The sequence below is a fragment of the Stomoxys calcitrans genome, chromosome 3 (genome assembly GCF_963082655.1).
Source record: "Stomoxys calcitrans chromosome 3, idStoCalc2.1, whole genome shotgun sequence".
Classification (NCBI taxonomy): domain Eukaryota; kingdom Metazoa; phylum Arthropoda; class Insecta; order Diptera; family Muscidae; genus Stomoxys; species Stomoxys calcitrans.
Window position 1 is genome coordinate 187,851,176 of NC_081554.1, and position 16,266 is coordinate 187,867,441.

General features: G+C 35.9%; 1 protein-coding gene and 1 non-coding gene across 2 annotated transcripts in view; one reads left to right on the top strand and one right to left on the bottom strand.

The window, feature by feature from the left end:
• The first annotated feature begins 720 nt into the window (after nucleotides 1–720).
• LOC106081385 (GTPase-activating protein CdGAPr) overlaps nucleotides 721–16,266 on the top strand; it is a 216,471-nt gene continuing 200,925 nt past the window's right edge. The window contains exon 1 of the mRNA XM_059364676.1: nucleotides 721–1,726. The gene's annotated coding sequence lies outside the window, so the exon portion shown is untranslated. The remainder of the gene's footprint in view (nucleotides 1,727–16,266) is intronic.
• Nucleotides 4,585–4,657, bottom strand: Trnar-acg (transfer RNA arginine (anticodon ACG)). The gene has a single exon. It is a non-coding gene; the product is annotated as a tRNA-Arg (tRNA).

Here is a 16,266-nt window from a genome sequence, read left to right on the forward strand (position 1 = left end):
TATTTTTCTGTAACTAGGCCAATCTCTTTATTTTTCTACTACTATGTAGTACTAAGAAATAAATAAATAATATAAGTATTTTAAGACAATACGTTGGCGGAAGCCCTTACCGACGAAGGACACCATAGGGTCAACCCGGCTGCCATGGGATTGAGTACGTTGTTGTTATTGTTGTAACAGTGTGTCGTACCCTGAGGCGGCAGCCCTTGCCGATGAAGGATTCCATCGGGTCAATCCGGTACGTACAACCGGCAGCCATGGCATTGAATACGTATTACCGTAGTGTAATAATGTGTAAAGAATACGTAAAAGTGTTATGTTTAATCATATCATTAAAATTGTCTTATTTAGTAAAATAATAGGTATATGCTACAAAGTATGGTTTTAGTAAACCGGTTCTACAGTTTGTTTTTTTGATAAATTATCTATATGAAAAACTATTTCATACACTAACATTTTGTTTAGTATTAGAAATTGTTTCAAGACTTGTGGCTTTAGTTTTTTTTTTTAAGTGTTTTTCCACAAATTATTTTGCAATTTTTCAAGAAAGTCCGCTACAAATTTAATTAAATAGTACCAAATGTGCCATATGGATACCAAAGTACCTTTACATTTGAGAAAGTACAATTATCAAATTTCTCATCCCTGTTTCCCAGTCACCACATAAACAAAAATTACCAGATTTTCTTCAATCTGGAAAATTTTTTGATGCGAGAAGCACGCATAATCCGTGTTCGTTTTTTCGTGGTTTTCGGTACATTTTAATATTATTCGCTATAATATACTCGAATTTTATTTCCGCAAAACAAAATGTTTTTGTATCATTTTAATGAAATTAAACAAAAGCCAAGTGCATCCCATCAACAATAATGATAAGAGAAAATTTGATTGTGTCTCGAAAGTGTAAAAGTGTTAGTGTGTAGTGGGGCTCCAAATGCAGCAATAGCGGCAGCAGCAGCATAAAAAAGCAATTGTTTTATATTTTTGCAAATGTACTTTGTTTTGGTTTTTTCAACAACAACAATTGAAAATCTCAATTAAATAGATACCAAATTTTAAAATAGGGCCAGAAATGTGCAATCTTTGTGAATATGAAAATGAAAAAAATTTAAAATACATAGTAGCTTGTAAATACTAATGTCGTCGTGGAGTATTTATTGATTGAAGTTAATGCCAGCAAACAAAATATACACAACATTTCATTGACAAAGAAAACCAAAGCACTTAACCAAAAGCTAAATTGTAAAAATAATAGTAAAGTGAAAAAACAAATGTTTTCCTTCTCTCGGCAGTAATGTATTTGATGCTAAAATATAAACCTAAAAGCATCCTTCAAAAATTTAAATGCCCCTCCTTTTTCAGGGGCTAGTGGGAGCTCCATCTGCAACATAAAAAACCTATTACATACAAATCAAAGGCCATAAAAGAAAACTGTTTTGCTGCCTAATAAAGTGTTGGAGGTGGTGTAGTGTATCCGCAATTTGGAGAGCAACGAGTGAGAGAGTGCATGTGTATGGCTCCAACAATGGTGCCAAAGTGAGAATAAAGAAATATTTACATACAGTTGTCAAATCTAGCTTATTGACAAATTGCAGACAATTAATAAAGAAAATTGAAGTGAATTTGTGAATTAAAAATAATTTTGTGAATTTAAAGAAGAAAATTTTTAATGGATTAACTATATCACTACTTTTGCCAGGACTTGGTTATCTATTCTATGTCAAAGGTAAGTTTCATTTGCAAACATCTGTTGTGTCCCCCTAGCGCCCTAAGGCAAGTGTTGCCAAATATTCATGTTTGCAATGCGTTTTTAATCTCTTTAGCCTAAATTTCTTGTGCATGAAGAACATGCCATATGGCTGTTTCTCTCTCAGTCATTTTTTATTATCTCTCGCGCTAAGCTCCATGCTACTGTAAGGATTTTCTTCGGTTTGGTGGTGAACACCCTTCCCACACGGTTTGGCCCTTTTACCACCATCAAAGTTATCGTTTTTTCTGCTGTAAGGTAAGGCGTGTTTTTTTTTTGTTAATATCTATCATTTTTTGTGTTGTTGTTTTGTCCAGTATTTTTTTTTTACCAGCCTCTCTCTCTCTCTCTCTCTCTGTTGGCCTCCACAAATGTGTTAACTTGGTATTTGTTCTATCTCCCCCGGGTTTTGTGTTTGTTCGTAGGTTCGTTTGGATTAATAACACCAAAATTTGTTTACCTTTGTTTTTCGTCAGGCTACTGCTTCTGCTGCCGCAGATATTTAGGTGTGGTATAACCAAAATAAACATTGCTGCTGTAGTTTTGTTGTTGTTTTGCTTAAAAGAGGTAAAGTATTAATTAGAAGAGAAATGTTTACTTTATTAAAAGTCTCCCACGAGTGTCAAAAATACTAAAATGAACATGTTTGTTTCCATGTTCCTTGAGTAAAGTAAGGAGAAATGAGCGCTATAAAGTTTACACTTTATAATGGAAGCTTATATTAGCCGAATAAAAGTCAGTAATGCTAATGTGACTTTTATAGAAATTTGTTGAAACATAAGAAAGAACAGGCAAAGTGTGCTAAGTTCGGCCGAGCCGAAACTTATGTACCCTCCACCATGGATAACATTTGTCAAGTTCTTTTCCCAGTATCTCTTTATAAGCAAACAAGGGATAAGAACAGGCAAAGTGTGCTAAGTTCGTCCGGGCCGAATCTTATGTACCCTCCACCATGGATAACAAGTTCTTTCCCCAGTATCTCTTTATTAGCAAACAAGGGATAATGGATAAGAACTCTTATGCTATTGCAGTTATATTAGATTCGGGACACACCTGGTTTGGATAATGGGGACCATAGTAGAAGGCATTGTGCAAAATTTCAGGGTATCCTTATAGGGCCTCAAGAAGTAATGTCGATATATCGGTTTATATGGAAGCTATATCAGCTTAATGATCGATTCCGCCCGTATGCTTGAATTAAAAAAAAGGTTATTGTGCAAAATTTCAACCAAATCGGATAAAAATTGGAACCTTTAGAGCCTCAAGTATTGCAATGGGAGCTATATCAGGTTTTAAACCGATTCAGGCCATACTTGGCACCTGTGCTGGAAGTCATATTGCTAAACTTCAGCCAAAACGGATAAGAAAGGCGACCTCTGTAGACATAAGAAGTATAATCGGGAGTTCCGTTTATATGGAAGCTATATCAGCTTTTGGATCACTCCAAACCATATTTTGCACATCTGTTAAATTTCATGGAAAGCGACATGGTAATAGTAATTTTGATGAAATCGGAAAAAAATTTCGCCCTCTAGAGGCTCAAGAAGTAAAATCGGCAGATCGGTTTATATTGCAGCTAGCAGCTATATCAAAACATGGACCGATCTGGCTCATTTGCAGACTTAGACATAGACATAGAATGTCAAGACGATCAAGAATATATACCTTGTTGTTAATATACCCCCATCCTATGGTGGAGCGTATAAAAAGCTCAAGAGCAATATCACATTACATTTTTGAGGCAATCCCATGAAAGCCATTTGTATTTGCTGTTTTTGTTTCTGTAGCAGTGTTTCATGCCTTCGTCTACTAAGTTCTAAATTTCCAGATCCAGGAACTCAGCGACTAAAATAGGTTGCGTCCAGAGCGATCTGGTTTTAAGTCGTGTAGGATTGGACATTGGAACCGGTAGCCCCAGTTTACTGACGGGTACACATTCAATACGCTGGCATCAATCCTAGCTCTTGAGAAGTTGAAGCAGCAGCATCTGCAGCAACGCATTTGCACTCGAAGCCACAGGAACCAGAACAAGTCTGGCTAACTTTTTCAAGCGCAATGGGTAGTGGGCGATCTCCAATTATTGTGTTCACTTGGTAGCTCGGTGGTAATTGGGATGTTCTCTGTTAGACAGCATGTAGTTATGCCTTCAATCGGATATTTACACGATTAAAGACATGTAAATCGTGTGATAGAGGTGATCCACATGAGAACTGAGGAGACAGTCCTTCGCAGTACGTAGGTTTGCGTTCTGACAGATCTTAATGTTATTCCACTGCGTGTCGCTTTGTGCCATTGTATGGTCTGTGCCAAGTATGGTCTAAATCAGTCCGTAACCTGTTACAGCCGCCATATAAAACCCGATTAGAATCCTTGAACTTCTAAAGAGCGCAATTCTTATCCAATTTGGTTGAAATTTTGCAAATGTGGTTTTGGTATGACTTCCAACAACTGCGCCAAGTATAGTCCAAATCGGTTCATAACCTGACACTCTGAGCCACTTTCGAGATGCTTAACCTCTGATACTGAGTTCTCTGAGCAAAATAGTAGCGACAAGTCGCTGCGTCAGTATAAATTTTACTTCAATTAATTGCTTACGAAATGGGTCACAAGCAAAAAAGTCTTTTAAACAAAACAACTTATTTCATTGCACCCTCTAATTTTATTCAAATGCGCTGCGTATCTCAATATTCTATGCAAGACAATAAACATTTTTTATATCATTGTAAATACGTTATTTTATATACATATATGTATGTAAATAGCAGTAAATAAAGTAAAAAACAATGTTTAAAAGTCTGGAGCTTGCTTGAAAACTATAAATAAAATAAAACAAATTTCGATCCTGCCAGGAGTCGAACCTGGAATCTTCTGATCCGTAGTCAGACGCGTTATCCATTGCGCCACAGGACCACTTATTTGCCTCTAGCTATCAAACAACTTAAAACTATTATTAATTCAGTGTGAGTCATGACATTTGTTTTGTTTTTTTACGTTTATAGAACACTATAGCCAACACACTCGTCGTCGTTTTGGTGTGTGCCGTTGGTCTAAAAATAAACCGCTTTAACACAGATAGTCAAGAGTGGCCTATCAGCCAACGAACTACAAATACTATCAAATATTTCCAAACCATTTGAGGTCTATCTATCTAAACTTTAATGATTTTAATCATTAACCTCAGTGCCATCATTATCGCCATCGCCATCAGCATCTATTGCCCATTATTAACAAAACAATCAAACAAATCATGATGAATATTTTATTTTATTAAGTGGTTTGTTTTGCTTAACCACTAAACATTGGACATAGGCTAAAACAAGTCACTTGAATAACGTGATGAAGATGGTGATGGTGATATACTTCCATAGATTGTATTTATCGAACTTAATTTTTTTATTAAATAATAATATTTAAATGAACCAAATTTTAATGTATGAACCTTTTAAGAGCCCTGCAAACATTTTTCGTAATTATGGAGGAGCATTCGTCCCCGAGATGAATAAAACAATCTTCTTGAAGATTTTTACGTAATTGTTTTTCCGTGTGAGTCGCGAAACAAACTTCTGGGATATCATTGGGCAGTCCATTGGGTGCGTGGAAGTTTAAGCAACTCTTCGCGACGATTCTCTTACAACTCATTGAGTTTTAATCGTCCGTATGGGCCGCGAAACATTCTTCTGGGATATCATTAGACAATCCTTTTACGTTTTAGCAACTCTTCGAGGCTATTCTTTTACAAATCATTGCTTTATAGTCGTCCGTATGAGTCGTGATACACTCTTCTAGAATACCATATGACAATCTATTGCGTGAGCGAAAGTTTTAATGACTCTTCGCGACGATTGTTACGCAACTCATTGCTTTATAATCGTCCAAAAGATTTGCTCATAAATCATCTGAGTTAACTTTTCACGATTGTTTTTATTTCCATATGTGGTGTGTTTAGGATTTTTCCCAACACCAAACAGAATTTTCACTTGGCTTATATGACGATTGGTACATGGTTTTTTTAAGTTTTTTCAAATTAATGCATCTTAAGATCTTCCAAGCGAGTAACGTGCAACACTTACAAGCGAATAACGTGCAACTCTTACAGAATAATCTTTATATAAAAAATTAAATTTGTGTTTGTTTGTTCCATATGGGCTCAAAAACGGCTGAACCAATTACCATGAAATTTTCACAGGTTATGTAGGTTGGTCTGGAAGGAAACATAGGCTATATAATTTTTTGATATCGGGAGGGGGGAATCACGGATAAATGGAACTCGGTTTGTTTGTTCCGTATAGAATAAAAAACAGCAGAACAGATTTTCTCGAAATTTTCGCATATTGTGTAGGTAAGTTTGGAAGGAAACATAGGCTATATAATTTTTCGATATCGGATGGGGGACGGACCCTTCCCCTTTATGCCAAAAACACAACCCAAACCCAAAAGTGGACCGATCGTCATGACATTTTAAGTCGATCTAACCATGTTACTAGGGCGCCCCGGTAGTCGAGTTGGTAGCGTGCTTGGATTACAAGTGCAGGGGTCGTGGGTTCGATTCCAGCCAAAAGCCTTGGTCTGTCGCTACTGCGGTATCACAATGGACCTAAAATTGTCTTAGTGTGTCTGTAAATTCATCCATTGTCTACTACTTTTTATGGATGTAGGTTGTTGGGAGTAGCAAGTTGTATATAACAGTTAACATTTGGATCTTACTCTCATATAAAATGGTCCTTCGAATTGACTTAATGGTCCCCTATTATTATCCGATTTGACTAAAATTTTGCACTTAGTGTTTTTTCATGACTCAACATCGGTGGCAAATATGGTTCAAAATCAGTCCATAACCTGATATAGTTACCATATAAACTGATCTCCCGATTAATCTTCTACGGCCCCAAGAAGCTTTAATTTTTTGCTGATTCGTCAGAAATTTTGTGCATGAAGTACACATATGCCCTTTAGCTACTTTTATTTGTAAAAAAAATTGGCGGAATCCATAATAGTGAGTTCCCAAGATTCTGCCCAGATTAACTTAGTAGATTTTTACTTGTTAAGATTCGATTTATATATTAACCATCTATTGAACTGTCTTCACTACGTCATAACAAATTTATTGTATTCTCTCCATTTTTCTGTCTTTCGCTCTCTCCTGGCAGCATTTCTTAGCTCGTCGTTGTGTGTTTTATATGACTGATTAACAAAATGACTTATTGAAACATAAAAACAAAAGAAAACAAAAACGCAGGGCAAATAACGTTACTAGCTAGCGTCGAAGAAGAAAGATGAAAATAAATAAAAAAAATAATGCAGGAATCTCTGATGTAACAGTTTCGACGTCAAAGTGATGATGATTATGAGTTACTGTGCTCCTTCATGCCCATTTTTGTAGCCATAATAAATATTTTTACGACACACTGATAGCCATACAAAAGTCAAGAAAACTACGGTAATTTTTCATGCTCTACGTGCAAAATGGAGATTTTTATGTTAAACAAGAATATGGCAACATTGTATGAATTGTTTTGCTACTTTCTTATGCACTGCAGTTAAGCCGAATTGCGAAATATATTTAGTTTTGTTGAACAAAAAACAAGATTTTACTTATAAGAAAATAAAGTTTACATTTTAAATACGTATTTTTAAGGCCAACTGGCATATTATTTATTGCTTTGTTACCGGCTTCATACAGCATGTATTACAAGGTGGATTAATCTTGCCACATGTTTATTTTAACGACATTTATTTTCGATAACAGTCTTTTGTAATCGAATTTTTACCGCTATATTGCATTGATTAGCCTGTCACAGTGGCGAAAGGAGCTGCATTGGCAAGACGTAAAATCTCAATAAATTTTGGAAAGATGCGTAGAAATTTAGTTTAAAACAGTTTTTTTTTAATATTTATTTTTAAAGACATTGTTTTAAAAGAATGTGATATTAAGTTAAATTTATAGAAAACCTTTTTAAATCTCCCTTGGACATCATCTTTCTGACATCACAACTGATGATGGTAAATATTCCATTTAATCTGTGTTTTTGTTTATTTTTATGTTGTTTATATATTAATTGTTAAATAATTACTATTTTGTGTTTATGGTATTCAATTAATTGTGATGCTCCCCATGGTGGATAGCAGCCATCGTCATCCATTAAATTGTTTCTCCATATTCCTGTCGAATATCCAAGAATGAAACATTATTGCGTAGATTAAAAGTTTGTGTGTTATTGGCGTTGCTGACTGCCTGCCGATTTGCCGGTGTGCTATTTTTATCAATGTCAATCGCTTATATGCCAATTAAGAACAGTTGTTCCTAATTTAATGAGCCCTTGTCTGTTTCTATGTTATAATTAAACTTTAAAGTTATGTATATCTTACATTTCCTGGTGTCCCACATGTTATGTGCTTACTCTATTTACTATTTACTACTAGAGGGATCGATCACTTCTCTTCGTTTGTTTTGATTTCCAGGGTTGCCGTATTTCGTTTTTATTTTTTTAATTGTAAAGAAAATCTATTTCGAATAATACTTGAATTTGTATACCCAACACCATAGGATAGGGGTATATTCATTTAGTTATTCCATTTCGGATCGTCGTAAAATTCTAAGACGATTTAACGATGTCCGTGTGTCTGTTGTTATCACTCTAGAGCCTTCAAAAGTTGAGATATTGAGTTGAAATTTGTCATAGATGCGTCTTTTTGATGCACGCTGGTTAAGTTTTTGAACGGGCCAAATTGGGCCATATTTGGATATAGCTGCTATATAGACTGATCTGCCAATAAAGGGTCTGATGCCCATAAATGCTTTATTTTTTGTCCGATTTCACTGAAATTTAAAACTGTGAGTAGTTTAAGGCTCCCCGACAACTGACCCAAATATGGTTCAAATCGGGCTATATTTAGATGTAGCTGACCGATCTTCCGATAAAGGGTCTGAAGACCATAAAAGCTTTATTTATTACCCGATTTCGCTGAAATTTGCAATACTGGGTTATTCTAAGGCTCCCGACTTCTGGCCTAAATATGAATTAGATTGGTCCATATTTAGATGTAGCTGCCATATAGACCAATCTCCCGATAAAGGGTCTGAAACCCATAAAAGCTTTATTTATTACCCGATTTCGCTGAAATTTAAAACCGAGGGTTATTTTAAGCCTCCCGACATCTAACCTAAATGTGGTTCATATCAGACAATATTTAGATATAGCTGTCATATGGATCGATCTGCCAAAAAAAAGGGTCTGAAGACCTTAAAAGTTTTATTTTTGAGCAGATTTCGTTAAAATTTTAAACAGTGAGTTATTTTTAGTCTCCTGACACCCAACTTAAACAAGGTTTAGATCGGACTATATTTAGATATAGCTACTGTATAGACCGATCTGACGATCAAGGATCTGAAGCCAATAAAGGCTTTATTTATTACCCGATTTCGCTTAAATTTAAAACAGAGGGTTATTTTAAGCCTCCTGACACCCCACCTAAATATGGTTCTGATCGGACTATATTTAGATATAGCTGCCTTATAGACCGATTTGCCGATAAGGGGACTGAAGCTCATAAAAGCTTTATATATAATCCGATTACGCTGAATTTTGAAACAGTGAGTTTCTCAACCTTCCGATATACGACCTTGATATGGTTCAGATCGATTTATAATTAGATATATCTGCCAAAAAGACCAATATTTTGTCTACAAACTTGAAAAATGACATATGTATTAGACCACTCAGTGTCCGTGCCGAATTTGGGAGTTGTCTAATTTTCACCGGATTGTGACGAAAGGGGGTTTACATATATACCCGAGGTGGTGGGTATCCGAAGTTCGGCCCGGCCGAACTTAATGTCTTTTTATTTGTTAAGGTTTTTTTTTTATTTTAAGATAGTCCATCGTTCTTCGACCCACGGCGTTTGTGATTCTTTGTTTGTTGAGATTGGATTTGGTTCCGGTAGAACTTTAATTGGGTGTTGTATATCTAGGCTTTCAAAGACCGTCATTATAATATATTTGCGAAATATTTTAACGTGTTTATTGTAGGCGATTCCAATTGCAATCTCTTTGATATTACTAGGTCAAGTATCATGAGATCCGTATGGGCCTTTCTGTAGTTCAAAATTCGTTACCTACACATTTTGATGTTCGTCATTTATCATCGTCATTATTAGACTATGCACATTTTAGTTGCCCTTCCCACTTAAGGTTCCATAAACAAGATAATGTCCACGAGTGTTGAGGCATTCTTTGATTTTTAAGATGGCTGATGTAAATACATTTATTTACAAACTCTAATAAACAGTGTTTACCAGTAGTGCTGTAGTAAAGATAGGCGCTTATGGCTGGGTTCGAATCCAGATGAGAACATCAATCGGTGCTTGTTCCCCCACTAATGCTGGCGATATTTATGAGTTATTCAGCCATTTGAAACTTCTCTATGAAAAGGTGTCACCTAGTCGCACGCCCTTCGGACTCGCCTATACTTGAATGGTATAACACCCATTGATGTGCACTGTTTCTTAATGGAACATCGCCAATGCTGCTGGGCTTTTGGGTTTGAATGGCCGCTAAATTGAATATGAGAGAATTTTCGATTTATTTTATGCTTTTTTCTTTATTTTATTCCTATAGGTAGGTATTAAGTTCGTTCACTGTGGATAGTTTTCACCAAATATTGGTTCCCTTATTGTAGAAATACACAAAAAGCGTTTTTTCTACAATAAAAAAAAATATTGGCAACCCCATCATATGTTTTACCACCAGCATTTATTTTGAGATTCATTTGCTAACAGTTGTAAGAGCGAGTTTCTGGTAGAAAAAATTAAGTTCGTGTTAGCTAACCAGAACATTAATTTAAAGTGGGGATAATTCTCCTGTTGACAAATTTGGGTTTCTCGTACACTTTTAACGTAATTTAGAAGATATGGCAACATTATGAAGCAATCAGCAATTAAAATTTTCGCGTAATCAAAATTTTGCACAAACTTTTTGTTCGTTTTTTAGTAAAAGAGAGTGTGAGAGCGAAAAACATTTGAAGAGTTTTGTAAATGAAACGTTGTTTTTTCCCCCTACAGAAGTTTCTTATTCTTTTGCAAATTTTTATTGGCAAATTGTTACTGGATAAGTACGCGAGCATACCGTTATATTATGCAGCAATCGGTAAACAAAACACAACTGCATTTATCGGGACGTTAAACTATGTTTACACTTGGAGCAAATCTTGATTTGCGAAGAGATTTCGGAAATCTCGTGTTTTGCACCGAAGTTTCTCATACATTTTCAGTGTGAGCAAATTTATTTATTTGAGGAGATTTGCATCAAATCTCCTTCAAAATTCAAATGCAACACTGCGTTTGTATTGAATACCGATTATTATCGGTATTTGTGGGCATTACTTTTCTCAACATCTTATATTATAAAATTTTATTGTCAAATTAAAAAAATTTTTTTCACCAATTTAATTGTTGACCACAATATATACAGTGGCCACCGTAGCGAAGAGTTTAGCATGTCAGGATTCACCGCCAAGATTCGAACTCAGGCGTTCATTAACGCCTGAACCTCGATTCCCTTGTCCGATTTCGGTAAAATTTCATATATGTATACATTATTTGGAGCATATGTATTGATGTTGTCATTCTTTTTTTTTTTTTTTAGATTCCATTGCAGGATATTGACCAGATATAGAGCATTACGTTCAATGCTTTCCTTTCAAAGAATAACACAGCAAAAAACTCTAACAAGTAGGGCAAACTGTGTTATGTTGCTAAAAACCATTTGACCAGATACCCATATCGCGATTTCTGACAATATCCTACAATAGAATCTCAATAAGATTTTAAGTCCAAAAAAAGAAGGCGCAAACAGTTTTTTTTCTTTTAATTAAAAAAAATGTTTTAAAATTTTTGAAAAAAAAATTAAATCTAATTTCTTTTTATTTGCTAAGACACTATGTTTTTACAAAAACAAAAATCATTTTCGTAAATTTTAAGGCCATTAACCGGATCGATTTTGATGACTTTGGCATAATGCTGTCAAAAGTAGTAAGCTTATATTCATAAATTTATTTTTTAATATAGAAACTATCCAATGCAACAAGACATTAAACGGAACTAAAACACTTAAACAGAAATCACACTTCTAAAATACTGAGCAATTTTTTTGTGATATAAAAAATTGCTGACTTTCGACAGTCCCCAATTGTTCTCCAAAACAAAAGGTCATGTTTTGGAGGATAATTGGCATGAACATTTTTTTTTCAAGATTTTTTGCCTGCTAAGGCGAATATCATTACATTTCACAATTTTCCTTTGTTCCTTTTTCGAGACAAGCTCAATGATCGGAGAATTTCTTTGCAAATAGAAAAGGAAAGCCGGAGATCGCAAAACACACCAACCACTATGGGGCGCGTTTCTTTTTTAACAAGTTTTGTCTACTTTACGCCAATACAAATTTCGTAAGGATACCTCTTTCCTAACTCGAGCTGGAATTATTCTAAGACAGCTCCGTTCTTGACTATTTTTCTATTAGCACAAATTTTCATCATTAACTTCACAACATTGGCAACTCTGGTTCTAACGGCAAATGTTAAATTTTGTCAAATTGACATTGAACTTTCCTCATCGCATCATCACTATCATCATATATGAGCCTTCATTGCATTGTGTAGTTCGATTTTGGCTCTACCCAGCAATGGAAATATGCAAGTGTGTGTGTGTGTGTGATATGAATAAACTGCTTCTTTGTCTTTTTAATATTATAATTTATTGCATTTTAATGCTGAACATCATGTAATGGTGGGCTCCATCTTCAACTCCTACAAAGGCGTACGACAGCAGCAGCGAGAACAGCTTGAAAATCAACATTACCACCATAGAGGCCGCAGTCATCAACTTCAACGCCAACATTTGCTGCCATTATGCTTGAAAATCTTTTCCCCCAAACGTCAAATAATCCAATAATGTCAGCATTAGTTAGTAGCAGCATCTACCGCCCGTTATAGCATCCATCCAACCGACATCCATTCGCCTTAAATGAAGACTTTTTTTTGGAAATTGTGTGGTGTCATCTTCTTCATAAATCTTTTGTTTAACTGCATGAAAACTTTCCTTTGTTTGTTGGTCTCATGCACTATTCTCTCTCTACCGCTCTTGCGACCCCACCACCCTCGCCTTTATACCGCTGTTTTATGCAACTCTGAAGAGTTTTGGTGATTTTGGATGATGTCGTTGTGTTTTGTATTTTCGAGTCGTTGTTCTTTTGTCATTGGGGTCTGTTGTAATAGTCAGTCAGCCAGCATTTCAATGATTTTAATTTTTTAAGATTTATTTCAATTTAATTTTGGCAGCGTCCTGGTGCGTATGCTAAGGTCGGTCGGAGTAAAAAAACTAACCTAACAACTTAGGAAATTACTTGAACATGCCGTTATGGAGAAATACACAGTGTTGCCACATGTCATTAAACAAAATGTACTGTAGCATTTTTGCATGTGTAAATCCAAGGCGGATTTAAAAAGGTGATCTCTATGAGAACTGTAATTACACCGAAGGCTTTATTGCACTCCATCCTGAACCGGAGAGAAAGATTCCCTCCATTAGGCTTTCGTCGTTCTACCGACTTTTTCACTATTCCACAGTGCTCAATGCGCCCACGCCCTTATCTTGAACAGCTTTGTCCGAAAGCTTTTATTCCCGCCCTTTCGTTTCCCTTTACTCCGTCGTGGCCCGCAACCTTAACGATGCAGATTGTGCCATCCCCAGAAATCCTGTCAGTTTACATTGCGTTTTTGGAGATTTAAGTGACATACACAAGCATACATGCGAATGCATGAATGTGCATATAGCACACTTTCATACACATTGCGTGAAAACAGTTGCATATTTTGGTACTTTTATCAATTATTCAGCCATGAAATCGGGTTTATTTGGGATTTAAAAATAAATCCTGCAAAAGTGGGATTGATTTTTGTATGGTAAATCCTGCAAAACAACACAGGATTTAGCACTTCGCATTTAGTGGCTAATGTAAACGTACTTCAACCGTCCTTGGTCTTAAATTTAGACCACTCTGTTCTCAAGCTTGGAACCATCCGTGTAGCATGAACTTCAAGATGGAAGTTGATGATGGAGTAAACTTGGAATGATGGAGTTCCGTCATTCCAAGATTGTGTCGCTGGCATCAGAGTCTTGCATTCGACCTCAAGTATCGTCTCAGTTATGCGATCCGAAATCTCTTCATTTGCATTCTTCTCCATACGCTCCTGAATGTGAGGCTATTTTGCTCAGTTTCCTGTCCAAGATCACTGCTAAGTATTTGATTTAGTCGGATATCGTATTTGTTCTATAGAGGAAACGAAGCACATCAAATTAGTACTCCTTCGTCTCTAGTTTAATCGAGCATTAAATTTGATCAACAAAAAAATACAAGCAGTCCAATAATGGATTGGTGAGTTTCTAACACATAACGTTACATTTAAATGGCAGCGAATTGCCACTCTGCAATTCAAATGAGCAGTTATGAACGTGAAACTCACCAATCAATACATAACGTCTGTTCGCGTACTTTTCCAGTAAAAATTTCATGGAGAGTAAGAGCCATTTGACTCTTTAAAAAATTTGCAAGCAAAAGTTCGTGAACGACTTCCACCGAAAATTTGAACAAAAACAGCTGATTTTTGTTTTGGTTGGTTTTTTGTTTGCTTGCTTGGAAAACATTTTTTTTAAATAAAAAATGTTGGCGATACTTTTGAGGTATTTTCCCTAGATAAACGTCAATTTATTGAAACGAGAATGAAAATACTAGAAGGGGGAGCCATTCGTCGTATCCGTGCCGCTGGACAGCCATCACAAATTACAGTGCAATCCCATAGCAGCAGGTTGTACGTACCGCATTGACCCGATGGAGTTTCTCATCGGCAAGGGCTGCCGCCTCAGTGTACAACACACTGTTACAACAACCATGCACGAAGCTACGAATGTCATACGTGGCGCCAAGACGCTGGTCCCAGACAAAATCACTGATGCTGAAGAATCTGAATGCTGAAGAATCTTCACTGATGCTGAAGAATCTGAATCTGTCTGTAGTCGAGTACCTAACAACAACTGTCCTCAGCCTATCCGAACACTATTATAGTAACCGATGTTTGGAAAATGGGTAGTCTGATCCCGCTGCTGAAACCTGGAAAGGACACGAGCAAGGAGGAGTCGTACAGACCGATCTCCCTTCTCTGATCGGTAGCAAAGTCGCATGGGGGAGGGACTACTCCTCCCGCTCCTCTCATTGGAAAATTTGCATTTTCCGAGCATCAGCATGCATTTCGAAGGCTGCATAGGATGCTTCAATCAAAAAGGAAAAGGAGGATGCTTCCATCAAAACACTTAAGAAACCGATAATTGCTCTTTTCTTGGTGTCTGGAAGGACACAATGTTTGAATTTTTCAAGATTTTCCAAATAATTCTGCAAGTTTTGCACTTACCTTCTATTGGGTTGTCCAAAAAGTAATTGCGGATTTTTCATATAGTCGGCGTTGACAAATTTTTTCACAGCTTGTGACTCTGTAATTGAATTCTTTCTTCTGTCAGTTATCAGCTGTTACTTTTAGCTTGCTTTAGAAAAAAAGTGTAAAAAAGTACATTTGATTAAAGTTCATTCTAAGTTTTATTAAAAATGCATTTACTTTCTTTTAAAAAATCCGCAATTACTTTTTGGGCAACCCAATATTATAGAACAATCGACTTGAGGTTAAATAACAAATCATTTGTTGAGTTTTCGGTACCTGAACACTAGCTGCTGCCATGAATCTTCATTAAAAGTAAATAAAAATAAAACAAAAATAATTACCAATAAACAGAGAGTTATATTCAAATCTGAACCGATTTTTCCAGTTTCAGTTTTGTCTCTAGGCCGAAAAACACGCCCATACCAATTTTGAAGAAGATCGGATGAAAAATGCGACCTGTAGTTTGTACACAAATTAACATGGACAGACGGACAGACAGCCAAGCAGACAGATAGGCCGACGGACATAGCTAAATCGAATCAGAAAGTGATTCTGAGCCAATCGGTATACTTATCAATGGTCTATCTCTCTTCCTTTTGGGTGTTACAAACTAATTCACTAAGTTATATAGTTATATATGGTTGCCACTCTTTCAAATCAAATGAGCAGTCCATGGTATAAAATTCACCACTTCATATTTACTTCTGCTCTTATGTAATTAAATAGCAGAGCATGGGCAAACAAAATATAAAAGGGGAGAAGGATGCCAAATGCGAGCGTAGAGCAGGGGTTATGTACAGAATTAAAATCGTGTGCTTGAGAGTAATAAAAGTCAAAAATACCAAGGCCTTGACCTCAGACCGTTACGTTACTCCCTTACAAACTCTACTCTGCTTGTTTTAATAATGTAATTATCTGTGATATTGTCTTAAATCTTTCCATAAATTAAATAATTTTAAGCTGTTAATTTAAAAACATTATTTTAAAAACGCCTCTCTTCAGGGCATGCAATTATAATCCATCATGTTTACGGCTTAT